The 15,403-nt window shown below is 48.0% G+C and overlaps 1 long non-coding RNA gene across 1 annotated transcript in view; it reads right to left on the bottom strand.

Moving 5' to 3' along the window:
* LOC121025972 (uncharacterized) overlaps positions 1–12,756 on the bottom strand; it is a 140,575-nt gene extending 127,819 nt beyond the window's left edge. The window contains exon 1 of the long non-coding RNA XR_005788215.1: positions 12,549–12,756. This is a non-coding gene — a long non-coding RNA (uncharacterized LOC121025972). The remainder of the gene's footprint in view (positions 1–12,548) is intronic.
* Between the last annotated feature and the right edge of the window lie 2,647 nt (positions 12,757–15,403).

Genomic DNA, 15,403 nt, shown 5'->3' with positions numbered 1-15,403 from the left:
CGCCCCCCCCCCCCAGCCACACCCATGGCCACGCCCTCAGCTACCTGCTAGTATCACACCAAGCCACCGTCACAGTCCCACCTCCGCACTGCATGGCCTCCCACCTACGTTAGCTTCTGTCTCTGCTTTCACCCCTTCAAGCCATTCCAGCAGCCACAGTAATGTTTTCATACGGTGGTGTACAAACCACTTGTCTGCCGAAAGCCGTTCTCAGGCGCTGTTCATTTCAAGTGGAGTAAAATCCAGACTCCTCACCATCACCATGGGATCTGGCCACTGCTGCTGCGTCCCCACCATGAGATGGGTCCCTCTCCCTCTCCTCACTGGATCCAGGCACGCTGGTTTCTACCCATTCCTGGAGCATAACAGGATCTGTCCTTTCTCTGGTGCCTTGCCTGGCTGCCTCGGTATCCTGTCAGTCACCCTTTAAGGGACCGTCTTCAAAAAGGCCTTCCCTGCCGATTTTATCTCTGTCTTAGTATCTGACGTATTTCCTTGCTAGCAATTATTTACCTGTTGGTCTGTCTTCTCTCTCCCCTGACTAGAACTGAAGCTCCATGAGGAAAAGGACTTTCTCTGATTCACAAGTGTGTGCCCAGCCCCATACACCATGCCTGGCACACAGTGGGAACACTTCTGATATTTGTGGAACCATTCGATGAACAATTGGAAAGAGGAGAAGGAAGGGACTGGGTAGTACACGTATCGGAAGCAACGTACCTCAGCATGATTAACACTTGATTGCGGCTTCTGAGAAAAGGAATGTCAGCTTTTACTTAATGTGTCCACTCTGGCCATTAGCTCTTGTCAACACAAGTATCACTCAAGTCATTCTTGTAATTTGCACCAATTAGGGTTCTGGTTGCAAGTACAGAAACCAGCTTAAGCTAACCTAACCAAAACCACGAATCCATTACAGGGCTTGTGGCCTGCCTTATGGAGCCTAAGCACTGGCGACAGAAAGGGACTAAGATCAGGAAACAAATTCCTGGAAAGCTACGGATATTTCTCCTTCTCTTTCTTCTCTCTCTCTCTTTCCCCCTCTCCTGCTTTTCTCTGCACAATGTCGTCTTTGTTGTTTCTCTGCAGGTCAGCTTTCGGCATACCTGCCGCACGTGGTTTCTGAGCTTGTGCATCTCTCCTGTCCTAGTGCCCAGGTGGAGCTCGAGGCTCATGGAATCGCACCTCCGAATTTCCTGAGAGAGAGATTCTGGGTGCCCCAGCCTGGGTGAGGTGCTCAACCCCAGACAGTTGCCAGTAGCCAATGAGATAGGAATCCATATGCAAGCGCTCCCGCCACGGGTGTTGCCTTGAGATGCCCCAGGGGGTTAGGGAGTTTCCAGGGACAGCTCCTGGTGGAAAGGGGGAATCGCAGGCTTTTGGGCCTCAAGTGGTCTTCAGGGCCCCCCTCATCCTCAACTCCTCCTGGCTGTCTCTCCACAAGCTCCTTACAAGCAGGCTGCCTCTGGAGCTGGTTCTTTAATTCCTGGCATAGTATGGGGGAGAAGGAAGGGAAGAAGAGAAGCATTTTCATGCCACAGAAAGAGGAGATTTCAATCAAGAAAAGAGTATTTTAAGCATCAAAGCATGACATGTTGTTTCTAAGAGGAGAATTAGGTTAAGAGAAGAACACGTGCATATAAAGTATGAAAGCTTGGTGGATTGTTTTCAGTTGTTGCCTTTGAGTTATTTGTTCAAGCCTAATGACTCAGCCAGTGAGAGAGTCTTTTGTTATAGGATCAATCTTACCTTATTGCTCAAAAGGCAAGTCCAAATGATAATATATTTCTGCGTAAATGTTGCGTTGACAAAGCAGCCTGTGTCTCTGTCCTTATGCTCCCTTTTATGAAGCATCGTCTTTCAACACTGACACTCGAATCTATAGAAACAGACCCATCAATATATTTGAATAAAACATAAGTGGTGGACTTTGGGTGTAAGAGTTTAAGGTCTTATGGAAGAATGTCATGCAAGATAGAACAAGAGACGTATTGAGGAAAAGTCTTCCTTAAAGGCCACATGGTATATTGCTCGACATTCCAGCTTTGTGGCCTAAGGATTCAAACCCTGGTTTCTGCCCATTTTCTAGTTGTGTGGTCCTCAACAAAGTATTTCATTCCTTATCGTAAAATAGGAGGAGTAACAGCACTTGCCTCTGAAGAGTTGGGTGAGGTTTACTTGTATGAATGGATCGTATCACTTAGGGATTGTACTGGACTGCAAACAATAAAAGCCCTGACTAAATAGTAGTGTCTGCAGCATTATATTGTATACCTGATTAATTATATGGGAAAATAAATAAGTAAATAGTAGCTTCAGCAGACCAGACTATTCATTTTTCCCCACTCACTAGGAAGCTTAGGGATAGGGACTTGGGTAAGGGGCTCACAGATTTCCAAGCTGAGGTCTTTGCAGCTCCTGTGAGCTTTCTTGCATGATCCCAAGATGGCTGCCGTGGCCTGAGCCATCATGTCCATATTCCTAACAGCAAAAAGGAGGAAGGGGTAGTGATTGAATCAAGAGAACAAAAACTTTCCCAGATGTCGAAGTCAGCACAGGCTAAGTGCTGTGACAAAAAAAGGCCACTGATCAAGGGATCGACATGATAGATATTTACTTCTCACTCTTGCCAAGGTCAGTTGGTAGCAGAGGGTAGGGGCTAGGGGTGAAGGATAGGATGTAGCTTGGCTCAGTCCAGTCATGCAAGAACCCATTTAGACTACAGGGCTTCCAGGGTCATAGTAGGCATGAATGTCCCTCCAGCAGACAAAGGAAGACAGAGCGTGGGGAAGTGTGTAGAAAGGTTTATGGGTCAGGTCTAGACTGAGGTACTAGATTTTTGTTCACATTTGATTGGCCAGATTTCAGTTATGTGGGTCCACATGAATATAAAGGGAGCCAGAAAATACAGTCCCAGAATGAACACTTCTTCCCAGCAACGTCTCCGTGCCATGGACGGGGAGCACGGATCTCTGGAGGTAGGGCCGTCTCTGCCACATTGGAGATCCATAGCAACTTCTACATAGATTGTATTGCCTAAAATTATGGTACTTGATCACCACTGCCTGCAACAAAGCCTGGGAAATGTAGCTTTCAGCCAGTATGATTACAACCTCGGATAGCTTGAGTTTCTTTTGATAAGAAAATAGTGGGTAGGCAACTAGCAATGTCTGCCTCATGTGAGGAAAGTTCTTAACACAATGCCTGGCACTTAAATGTTCAGTAAATGCTAGCTATTGTCACTGCTAGGATAGCTTTCTTGAGGACAGATGTACTATCTGGCATAGCTGTATTTCCTGCTGTAAATACTTTGCTTGACATTCTGGTTTATTGAGTGCAGAAACTAGGGTCAGAAAATCTGGATTTAAATCCTGGCTCGGTCCCTTACTATCTTCTCTGAGCCTCGGCTTTTTGATTGAAAAAATGGAAGGGTTTAGATGTGCCCCGCAAACTTGCTGTGTGGATTAGCTTAGACAATGTGCTCAAATGGGCCCAAGAGCATCCTTTCGTACATATTATGTACACAATATTACAACTGAATCTCAAGTGGAAGCAACCCAAATGCCCGCTGCATTAGCTTCCTAGGGCTTCCATAACAAAGTGCCACAAACTGCGTGGCTTAAAACAAAGGGACTTATTCTCTCCTGGTTCTGGACGCTAAAAGTCTGAAATCAAGGGGTAGCAAGACCAGGCTCCCTCCCGAGGCCCTACAAGAGAATCCTTCCTTGCCTCTTCCATTTTCTGATGATGGCATGGTGATCCTTGGCTTTCCATTGCATGACTGCCCTTCTGCCTCTGTTCCCCGTGGTATTCTCCTTGGCATGCCTGTGTGTCCCTACTCTGCTTATAAGGACACTAGTCATATTGGATTAAGGGCCCATCCTACTCCAGTATGACCTCATCTTTTTTTTTTTTTAGTGTTTTTTCATTTTTGAGAGAGAGAGAGAGAGAGAGAGAGAGAGAGCATGAGTGGGGATGGGGCAGACAGAGTGGGAGACACAGACTCCGAAGCAGGCTCCAGGCTCCAAGCTGTCAGCACAGAACCTGACACGGAGCTCAAACCCATGAACCGTGAGATCATGACCTGAGCAGAAGTCAGACGCTCAACCAACTGAGTCACCCAGGTGCCCCCACTATGACCTCATCTTAACTAATTACATCTGCCATGACCCTGTTTCCACATAAGGCCACATTGTGAGGTACTGGGGGTTAGGATGTCAACATGTCATGGTGGGGGAAGGGGGCCACAACTCAATGCATACATAATATTCATTATATAATGAATGAATGAATGAATGAATGAAGAAAATGTGGTATATCCACATAATGGAATATTCTTCAGCCATAAAAAGGAATGAAGTACTAATCATGCTACAATGTGTGAAAACATAATGCTAAGTGAAAGTAGCCAGACATAGAAGGTCATACCTTGTATCATTCCATATGCACGAAATGTCCACCATGGGCAAATCTATGAGAAAGAGAGCAGGTTAGTGATTGCTCAGGGCTGGGGGAGGGGCACTGGAAAGTGACCGCCAAAGAGTATGGGTGGGGTTTCTTTCAGTGGGGGGACAAAAATGTCCTCAAATCGTCGGTGGTGACAGTCGTGCGATGAAAATGCACGAATGAAATGCCGCCATTTTAAGTAAGTTTGGGCCTCCTACCTTCAATACATTACATTTCCAGGGTCCGGAAAGAACCTATACATGTCATCCGACAAATGCTGCTGGAAAGCTGAAAGGAATCCTAGGTTAGGGAGGGAGAACACAAGACTTTGGGGGAAGGAGATTTAGCTGGCCAAGGGATCGGGGACAATGGACATCCACTGTCCTCTAATTTCAATGCTCTTTGCTCAGCATCTGGGAGTCTCGCTAATTAGGAATGCCATGAGTTCCTTGATCCGTAGCAAGTCCACACCCTGTACCTTGGCTCAGCCTGTAGCCCTGTCATCACTGACAGAAGTAAACCCACTATTCTGTCTTCCCTAAATTTACACCTAAGGTTCTTTTCACAGGTCACCTTTGGCAGGCCATTCAAGGCCCTGTTGTAAGAATGTCCATGAAATTATCCCTGCAAGGCCACAAAATGATGCTAAAATTTGAGATCTCTATCCATATTCCCCATAGCACCTAAATATTCCAACTCTATTTCATCCTCCAGACAGGAGGGGGGCAGAAACTCCTTTTACACACAGAGAGAAGGCAACTGAGAGCTGCTATGTTGATGTTGCATGCTGACACATTCCTGGCCCAGGGCCAGGCGCTGCTGGAGATACAAAGAGGAGTAAGACCCAGAACTTCCTCTCAGGGGTCTTTGAATCTGGTTGTTGACAGCGGTGGAGGTGGGTGAGGTAGAAAGAACTGGCCGGAACCAAGGTCTGTGACTCCAACTGTGTCCCTAACTACTCCTTGAGTGTCAGCCCTAAGGCCCTCTGCAGGTCTTGAAAGATTTCCCCACTTTTTCTATGTGCATTATTCCAAAGAAGTTTCTCTGGCTCTCTCTTCTCCATCCCTCCACCTCCACCTTTCAGTAAGTAATATTTCTTTTTGAGGTGACTCTTACCTGCCTCCCTCTAGCCCCCAAATCAGCAGGCCATTTCTTCTGTTTCCAGTCACCCCAAGGTTAAATACAAATGTCTGTTGCATTAACAGGAAGAAAATGGAACTGAAAGAAAGTTTGCCTAATTTGTAAAATAAAAATGAGTTTCGATCCCGGTAGCTTATGTATTATTCTTGTAAGGACTGGGTTTACATCGATCAGCTTTTCCATGGCAGTCAAGTGTGGAATGTGGTGAAGTTAGAAATGTAATTGTGTAGACATAAAAAATTGCATCTCTATAACCATCATCGGGACACTTTTCTCAAGACGCTATCTCGGTGTCCTTCAGAGCAATAACTATATCAATTGAGAATGTAACAGAAGCAACTTAAATGTTATGCCTCGTTTACTTCTGGTAGGGCTAATGTGCTTCAGAGCAAGACTATTACTCATGACATAAGGTACTCTCAGACAGGCTGGAAACGCTTCAAGACCATTAAAATAAAATGCCAGCCATTCCTGCTGTTCAAATATTCTTCAACTTCTAATTTAAGGCACCAACACCTAAGAATGTAATTGTGTTATTCTCTCTGATAGCTGGAATCTATCTAAGCCAAATGCCGGGGAATTATGGACTATTGGGGCTACGGGAGTCCAGAAGACCAATGAGGTGGGGAAAATGTGTTATTTTGTACCGGCACGTTCAACGTTTGTGCTCCGTTATCGTTTATGTGTTAAAATGTATTCAAAGACAAAAGCGCCTGAATTGTCTTTCTTCAGCTGAATTGAAGAAGAGGTTGGGGAAATGCATAAACCACCTCGAGATCTGAACTCAGAAGTCAGAAAGAGAAAAACTCACACACCTGTACTCAGAATTACTTTTTCCACTAAATTTTCTCTAGACTTGATTGTCCATTTTTGAAGCAGGAAGTTGTCTTCTTGATAAAGCAGTCCCACGCATCACCCCCTTCCTGGCCCCAGAAGAATTCACAATTCTCTCCCTGATGAGCAAGTGGACCACAGTTTGAAAAAGGCACACCAGATCAGAAAAAGGGCAATTTTAAAAGCTGATGCCGGGAAAGGTGATGCTTCCCCATCACATGTGGAAATTACTTCTGTTTAATGCCTGCCTTGGGAGGGGCACACGTTAGGCGCAGGGACCCCATCGGCACATCAGGGCTTTGACTGGGACACGATGCCAATTCAAACTGTCACACAGTGCAGGGAGGGAAAAAGCCTAAATCAGTTTCTATTCTTTAATAGAAAGCAATACTGTAGTTTAAATTAGCAAGGCACGGCTGAACCACTATTTAAAATGCGTTTGCACTGACATCCCAAGAAAGGGTTTTTTTTTTCTTGTTTAATTGCACTGTCAGTGTGGAACGCTTTCACTTAAAACCATTCTGAGGTAGACCTTTTAATAGAAAGTGACAATTTAAATTGCCATGATAGCAGCGTAAATGGTGCTTAAAGTCATTACTAAACTCACGTGGCACTTGGCTCCACACCCGGCTTGGTAAAGCTGAAGGAAAGGTTGGGGGGGGGGGGCCGGGAGGCAAGTCACTAAGTGGTGAATCATTAATTCCTTTTATATTCTTTGTAATAACATCAGCTGTGATGAAGTCATCTGGCTCCCACTGGATGTGAGTACGTTTCTACTGAATTCCACATCGTTCCATTCTAACGTTGTCCCAAGAAGCGCCTATTACTGAAGAACTGCTGCAGTCACGGGCGCTCACTTCCTGGCTGTTACTTTGCTTTCTTGTCTTCAGGCCTACGGTCTGGAAGAGGGGCTGTGGTTTCCATTTGCTGGTTGGAATGGAGAAGTGAAAGTGTTAGATCTATTTCCTTTCTTTACTCTGCCTTGAGTCAGTCAGATTCTCCAGGTAGTCCTTGGAAACGAGAGCTTTCGAGGAGCACTGTCCCCAGGCCGAAGGTGTCATCGCGAGTTGAGGTCAAGGCCCTCTGAGTGGTGCCATTGGTCAACTGGTGCCATTCGATTAGTTTAACCGCAACAACTGGTTGGCCAAACCCGTGAGGCCATATCTGGGACCACAGGGGTGGCAGCACCATAGAATCTACTGGAGCCATGCACCTGGAAAGGAGCTCACTAGCAGGTTAAGGTTGAGTTTAAAGGACCAGGGACAACGCAAGGGATAGACGAGGAACAGAGAAGCCTGTGTGCGGGATTGAGAACCACTCAGTCACCTCAAGTCTCTCACTCAGTTTTCTCCAGTCTGAAAAAGAAGCCCCTAAAAGTGACTTAATCATTTGGTTGTCGGGCACAATAGTTCAACTAGCTTATCACAGAGTTACCGTGTAAAAATATGGTGTGCGTTCCATTTTATCACGTAAACATTACCTCAAAGAGCTAACAACTGTAACTGGGCTCCCAGTAGGGAAATGTGCTTCACATTTTAAACATCAAACACTCTATCTAGGACAGGGTTTCTGAGTAGTTTCCTGAAGTCATACAATTTAAGGGCTCTGGGAATGACTATACACCTTTCAAATTTATCTTAAATCAGACATTTAACATTTCTGAAATTTCCATCACTCAAAATGGGAAGTGACCCTGGTGATCCTTGGGGGCATGACATTAGGGTCTTAATTTCAGGGGGCTGGGGATGGGTTATAGAGAGTCCGTGAAAACCATACACAGATTTGCGGGGGGCAGGGGGGGTGCTTTACTAAGTTCATTTCTTTCATCACATTTCAAAGAACTTTATGAAGCGAAGACAAAGCAAAACAAAACAAAAACCTTAAGAACCATTAATGCAATCTTACTTCACGAAAAACCAAAAAAGCAGAGAGGTGGTTGACTTCCAGGGGTCACGCTGATAGCCACTGGCCAGGCTGCACAATCCCAGCCTCTGATTCCCAGCCCGACACTGCCTTTTTCGTTTTTTACAATTTCTCTTCCTTTTGCAGAAAGCTGCTTTCTTGGCAACCTCCACTCCCCGGAACACAACTGTCCCTGGCAGAGGCAAGAGGGGCCTCAGAGCCCCTGAAATTACTGTTGCAATGTTCACGCCTGTCGGCCCATGAAAGGAGGACCCGAGAGATCATGGATTTATTTACACCATGTATTCATTCATTTAACAAAGATTTATCCAGCTCAATATTTCTCAGTGCTCTATTCGTACCTAATTCTGACAAATTTTGTTATCCACCTTCAGAGAAAATAGCAGGAAGTTAGCTGGAAGAGGACCGCAAAAGGCAGAGAAATTGATCCGCAATTAGGAGCTACTCGCCCACAGCCTGACAGCAAAGAGAAAGCAAACATCCACGGTCGTGCTGGGAAGTCTCTGAGCCCTGAAGCAGACGGTAAATGGCTTCTCACACAGTATGATCACGAATGTAGGGCTGGGCAGAGTTCGCTTTACAAAACTCTTCATGTAAAGGATTAAAATGTATGCCGTGTGATGAAAACACACATCTACACAAAAACCTGTACACAAATGGTCACAGCAGCACAATTCAGAATAGCCAGAGGGGAGAAAACAACGCAGATATCTGTCCGCAGATGAATGTGCTCTATCTACACAGCGAAATATTATGTGGCCATAAAAAGGAACGAACTACTGACACCCACTACGACGAGAGTGAACCGTGAAAACATTACGATGAGTGAAAGACACCAGTCACAAAGGGCCACGTAGTCTATGATGGCATTTATATCAAATGTCCAGAACAGGCAAATCTATCGAGGCAGAAAGCTTAATTGTTGCTTAGGGCTGGGAAGGATGGGCGGTAGGCAATAACCAGAGGACACACGGGTCCTTGGTGAGGTGATTTACATGTTCTAAAATTGACTGGTGATGCTTGCACGCATCCGAATATGTTTTAAAACTATTGACTTGTACACTGTGAACGGGTAAATTGTATGCTGCATGAATTATATCTCAATAAAGCTGCTGGTTTTTTTTTTTTTTTCAATGCACACCATACGAAGGCTTAAAACCTAAGCTCTAGCCTTGTGGAAAATTGCTTCTCCCTTTGGAGCCAAACTTGGAAACGTCACTGGTCTTAGGGAAGGGGTAACACATGAGGCTAATTCACAGCAGGTTCTTAGTGACATCCGCTTTTGTTATAGTAACAAAGGCAGCAGAAAAACCCATAGAACACAGGATGTCAGAAGAAGTATCAAAGGAGGGAGGAAAGAGAAGAGTTAGAAGGGAAAATACACACGACACACATACAGCACAATGTTCTGCCAGAGAATAAACTTGAGTTTTGGACTCAGTCAGCTAGTCACCTTAGCCACCTTAGGGACGCTCACACCGAGCCGGGGGGGGGGGGGGGGGCAATCTAGGATATAAGTAAGTTTACTATGTTTTGAAAGGCCAAGTCTTGTTGGAGGAAACTAACTGCTGATATCCAGAAAATGGAGCAGTTGGTCTCTTGTGTTTAAAGGGTCAAAGGAGACAAAGTGCCTGGTGCAACAGGGGATAAGGCAGAAGACAATCTAAAAGCCCCGAGAGAAGCGATGGCCCCTCTGTTGTCTTTGGGGACATTGGAGGAGCCCTTTGGCACCAGTGCCATCCCCAAGACTAGATAAAGGCCAATAGCTGTGAGTGCCACAAAGCAGAGACACCTGAGCCAGCCTCGGGTATCAGGGCACCGCAGGGGACCAACTTGTGCGGCTGAGAGGACCTGATGCTAAGAACTGTGGCCTATGGAAATCTATATGGCACGAGCGGAGTACCCTGGGGTGAGCCAATCACTGAGGAAGGACGACACCCCCAAGCCGGGCCCGGTAAACGTCACAGCAGTGAGGCCAACAGCAGCCATACAGGACTGGTGTTGCTTGTGACACCGGGAGGCAGCAAGAACCCCGGCAGCAATGCCAGCACAAGGCGACAGTCAGCTGGGATCTTCCGTGCGCAGTGAGAGGCCCGCAATGTTCTCGGGGCACCTGCAGGGGCGAGGGGGAGCCAGAGAGCGTGATGGTGGACTTCTGGGCCACCTGACCCATGTGGTCCTGAATCCATTTTAACTGAACGTGGAAAAAAAAGAGACGGGACATGCTCAAACCCTTCAGTTTACGGACAAGTTCGTGCTGGTTACAACAGAATAATATGCCCTGGAAGCAGTACAGAAGTCTGGAATTATGATGTGTTTTCCCAAGCGTTATCTCACATGGTCCTCATGAAGTCCTGTGAGCAGGTAGGTGGCTGACATTATTCTCCCCAAGTGTCAGATGAAGAGATTGATGCTTGCCGAAGCCAAAAGAATTGCCCCACATCGCATAATGAGTAAGCACCGAAGCTCTGGCTTCCACAAGGTATTCCGACCCTTAGTCCAGTGGGCCTCCCGTTACTCCATGATGCCCTCCAAAAAGGGGGGAATACATAAGCCCCCCACAACTTCAGGATCTTCCTGGCTCCGGACTGGAAGTAATGATCATAGTCCAGGGCCATCATTCCTAAGTGACCTCACTTTGGCCGCAGCTGCTTTTCTTGCTTCAGTCCACGGCACTCGCTCTACGAAAACCTTCCTCCATGACTGAGGCAGGCCCGGGCCTGTGCCCCTGACCAAATCCTGCCACGTCTGCCTACCACTTCAATCGCTTGTGAACTCACCGTGTGACGGACAAGTGGCCCCTAGGCTTTGTTTGTCAGCACGTCTCCGACATCAGTGCTGCCTCGGCCTATTAAGAATGTGGGTCTTCCTAACTCGAGTGGAAGCTCTTTGACACTGGGGCCTTGTTTCACCTGCTTGTGACTCTCAGCAGCATCTAGTGCATAGAAGGAGCCCATAAACTGCTTTGACCTGTGCCTACTCCTTTCAAACACACAGTGGGTGCTTGGCAAATCCCTGTTAATTGCCTGGTTGGCAAATTGACTATTCTCTAGTCCAGTCCTGTGCAAAACAACAACGATCCTCAGCGCCTCCGCCCACGCTGATCCTTACAGACCTGTTTCCTCAGCCAGTGACACACAGATGACACCCTCTTCCCACAGAGTCACGGTTAAGAGCAGGGGTCCTGGGACCGCCTCGGTTCAATCCCCTATCAGTAGTGGTTGTGTGCCCTCCAACAAGCTCTGGGCGTGTTGCTTCCTGCCTGTGAACTGGGGACGAGGAAGATGATAATGGTTTCTTATCACTTAGGGTTGTTATGGGAATGAAGTCGGTGAGTCTGTGCTCAGAACTGTGACGGAGCACAGATGAGCACGGATACGCACCGGATAAACCCAGCCAGTTAAGCTTACGAGTTGGAACTGCACGGGCCCTGCTCAGACGGCGTATCCAGTAACCAACACCGGGGGCTTCTCTCACCCCCCTCAGCTGAGCCGCAAGTAGGTAAAAAGCAGATTCTAAAACCGCCCCCCCCCAAAAAGAGGAAAGGAGGGTTTAACAACCGTTTTTCTGGGAATACCCCCCTCCCTCTTCAGATGGGGAGTACTCCCTTTCAAAAGGGAGTACTGTGTGACTCGGTGGGGCCGTTAGAGTCACAGTGGGTCGTCACATGCTTCGTCTCGGGGCAGCAGGGCACGTGAGCCTGGCAACGGCACTGGGAATTCCGTCACGTCGCCCAACCGCTCAAAGCGGCATAGGCTTGGGTGCGTGTCATTTCAGGGGTCCCGTCACTATCAGCCACCCACTCAATCAGTCATTCATACATCGATTCATTCACTTATTCATTTAGCAAATACTGATTTAGCACCACGTGGAAGACATATGATAAAATGTAACTGCTATGTTCATCATATACCCTTGATCCTCTGGAGTCCCCAAACGGATTGACCGACACATAGTTCACATCCTAGTCATTTACAAACGATAGATAAGATAAATGAGTAAAACGTGTGGTATTTTAAGACAGTGATATGCTAAGAAGAAAACATAAAACAGGGAAAGGGATACCGAAAGGTCAGGGGATGAGTGCTGAAACTCTAGAGAAGTTGGCCAGGAAACCAAAATCAGTATCCTTCCCGGTTCTCCAGAGAAACAGAACCAACAGGATGGAGACAGAAAGCATGGGAGATTTTAAGGAACTGGCTCACGAGAGTGTAGGGCTGGCAGGTCTGAAATCCGCAGGGCAGGCCAGCAGGCTGGAGTCCCAGGGAAGGGTCGATGTTGCAGTTTTGAGTCCAAAAGCGGTCTGAAGGCCGCGTTCCTTTTCCCGGGAGGACCTCAGGCTTTTTCACTTAAGGCCTTCAGTTGATTGCCTGAGGCCCACCCTGTTGGGGGAGGTCATCCAGAGGACATAACCGCCAGTTGACCCTTAAGCTGGACCTGGGCAGTCAGAGGCTCCCTCCCCTGTCCTTGGAATGTTTGTTCGGCTTACCGGTCCCACACTAGGAACCGGTTTCAAGGACACAGCCTTGAGAGCGTAAGGTGTTTCTGAGCCCATCTGGACTGGATACGTGGCAGAACCCTGTTAGAGCCCCTATATAAACTTTTAACATTCTGGCAGGGGGTGTGGAGATCTTGTCCCATGGTGCCCAAGACAAGCCTCACAAGTTCCCTTGCTTATTAAACCTGCCACCCAAATGTAGAGTGGCCTGCCTCTTTCCTCAGTCTCTCCTTGCCCTCCTCATCCGGGGGCCAGTTCACAAACCAACGACACCCACATTGTGGAGGGTAATCTGCTTTCCTCAAAGTCTACTGAGAAGGGGACTTTTGAGAAAAAAAATAATCAGAAAATGAGAGAGTGAGCCACACAATACCCGGGAAGGAGAAAAACAGGTAGAGTGAGCAGAACAGGGCACAGAGGCCTCGAAGTGGGAAAATGCCAGGAGGCGAGTGAACAAGGGGAAGATGACTGGAGAGGAGACCAGACTTGCAGAGGGCAGACCGCGCGGGGCCTTGTGGGTCTTCGGAAGCACTTCGGTGTTGCTCTGAGTAAAATGGGGGGGAGGGTTTCAACGAAGGAATGATGGCTCGGACTTGGGCTCTAACAAGATTGCTGGCTGCTGTGTGGAGAACGGGCCGCAGGTGGGCAAGAACGGTGGCAGAGAGCCCAGTCGTGAGGCTGTGCTGGTAACCCAGGACGGATGACGGGGGGGGGGGCTCGCGTCAGTGTGGTGGCAGTTAGGGCTCGGGAGAAAGGTCGAGGAGAAGTCCTTGAATTCTGGATGTAGTTTGAAGGTGGAGCCAGGAAGACTTGCTGGCAGACTGGATATGGCATTGGAGCTGCCATTACCTGGGGTGGTGATGTTCGCAGCAGTAGCTTGGAGTGCAGTTGTGTATAGCAAAGACTCTGGGCCACATAACGGGTTACCTAACACACAGCGAAGCGGAGGTGTCATACAGGCGGTTGGATGTGCAGGTCTGGAGTGTGGGAGTGAGGCCCGTGTTGGGGATATAAATCAGAGATTAGCAGCATGCAGATGGTGTTTACAGCTCCGGGGCATTCCATGAAATCACCCAGAAAGTGAGAGCAGATACAAAAGAGGTCCCAGGAGTGAACCGCGGGCCACGTCGACACTTGGAAGTTGGGAAGCTAAGGAGAAGCAGGCAAAGGGGATGAGAAAGCGTGATCAGAAAGAGAAGACCAGGGGCGCCTGCGTGGTTCAGTTGGTTGAGCCTCTGACTCTTGATTTCGACTCAAGTCTCCATCTCTCGGTTCCTGGGATCCAGACCCGCATCGGGCTCTGCGCCGACAGTGCGGAGCCTGCTTGGGATTGTCTCTCTCCCTCTCTCTGCCCCTCCCCTGCTTGTGCTGTCTCTTCTCTCTCAAAATAAATAAACGAACATAAAAGAAGACAAAAGAGGTGAGTGGGGTATTGTGGGAGCCAAGGAAGAAAGTGTTTCAAGGAGAAAGTGACCAACATGTCAAATGCTAACGCTGAGGACTGCGAAGTGACCGTTGGCCTTAGCAATGTGGGGTCGTTTGTGATTGGGGCAGTTTTGGTGGACAGATGGGGACAAGGCCTGATTGGGTGGGATCTTGGAAGAAGAGAAGCAGAGATCTCAGGGACTGGGGACAGATGCCACTGTAGTATTTAATATAGAAGAAATAAGGGCACATGTATATGCTGATGGGAGACGTCCAAGAAGAGGAGAAAATTGGAGATGCAGTGAGAGAGAAGACTGCCGCGGCCATGGCCTTGGGAGGGACGGAATCTAGCGCACAGGTGGAGGGTCTGTTCCCGGCCAGGAGCACAAACCAGTTATCCATGTTATTGGAGTGGAAGTAGATGCGGGGTGAGGATGGCCGTGTTGCCTGGACCATGCACAACTTCTCTTCTAATCCTGGCCATTTTCTTAGTGGAATAGGGAGCTAGGTCAAGCTCAGGTCAAAGTGAACATGGAGGGCAGGGGGAGAAAAGAGGTCGAGAGTTTGAAGCAGAATTGTTTTTTTGTTTGTTTGTTTGTTTGTTTGTTTTTAAACCCAATGCTGAATTTTGCTTCAATTTCTGTGAATTGGAGGCAGGCTGTCTATCCAAGAGTCAGAGCACAGGACACATAGAGCCTGGAGCGAGCCAACCCAAAGGCTTAGGTCCATAGAAGCATCAGTGTCCACAGAAGGGAGGGGGAGGAGAGCAGAAAGGACCCCAAGATGCCTGCGGCAAGACGGGAGGCACCCCGGAAAGGACAAAGGGTACATCAGGTAGGAACTGGGGATACCAGTGTTTAGCCACGTCGGCTAGTGTTAGAGCCCATTGTGAGTGAGGTCTGTCGGTGCCTCCAGAAAACAGCAGATGAAGAGCACTCCCTGCATCGTGAACATTTGCCGCCTTCAAATGGAAGATGGGACCTAGAGGGTCAAGTAGGGCCTCCCTTCCCCCACCGCTGAGTAGCAGCCCAGCTCCTCTGTTGACACTGAACGTGGCAGTGGGGCGGGCCAGGGGGCTGTTAGGAGGAAGGAGAGGGGTGGGCCCCATTCCAACTCCTACACTCCAGTTCACCAGCG

This window comes from Herpailurus yagouaroundi, unplaced genomic scaffold (genome assembly GCF_014898765.1).
Source record: "Herpailurus yagouaroundi ecotype Mexico unplaced genomic scaffold, PumYag 67793, whole genome shotgun sequence".
Lineage (NCBI taxonomy): Eukaryota > Metazoa > Chordata > Mammalia > Carnivora > Felidae > Herpailurus > Herpailurus yagouaroundi.
Note: the sequence above shows the minus strand (reverse complement) of the source record. Positions and strands in the feature narration are given on the sequence as shown.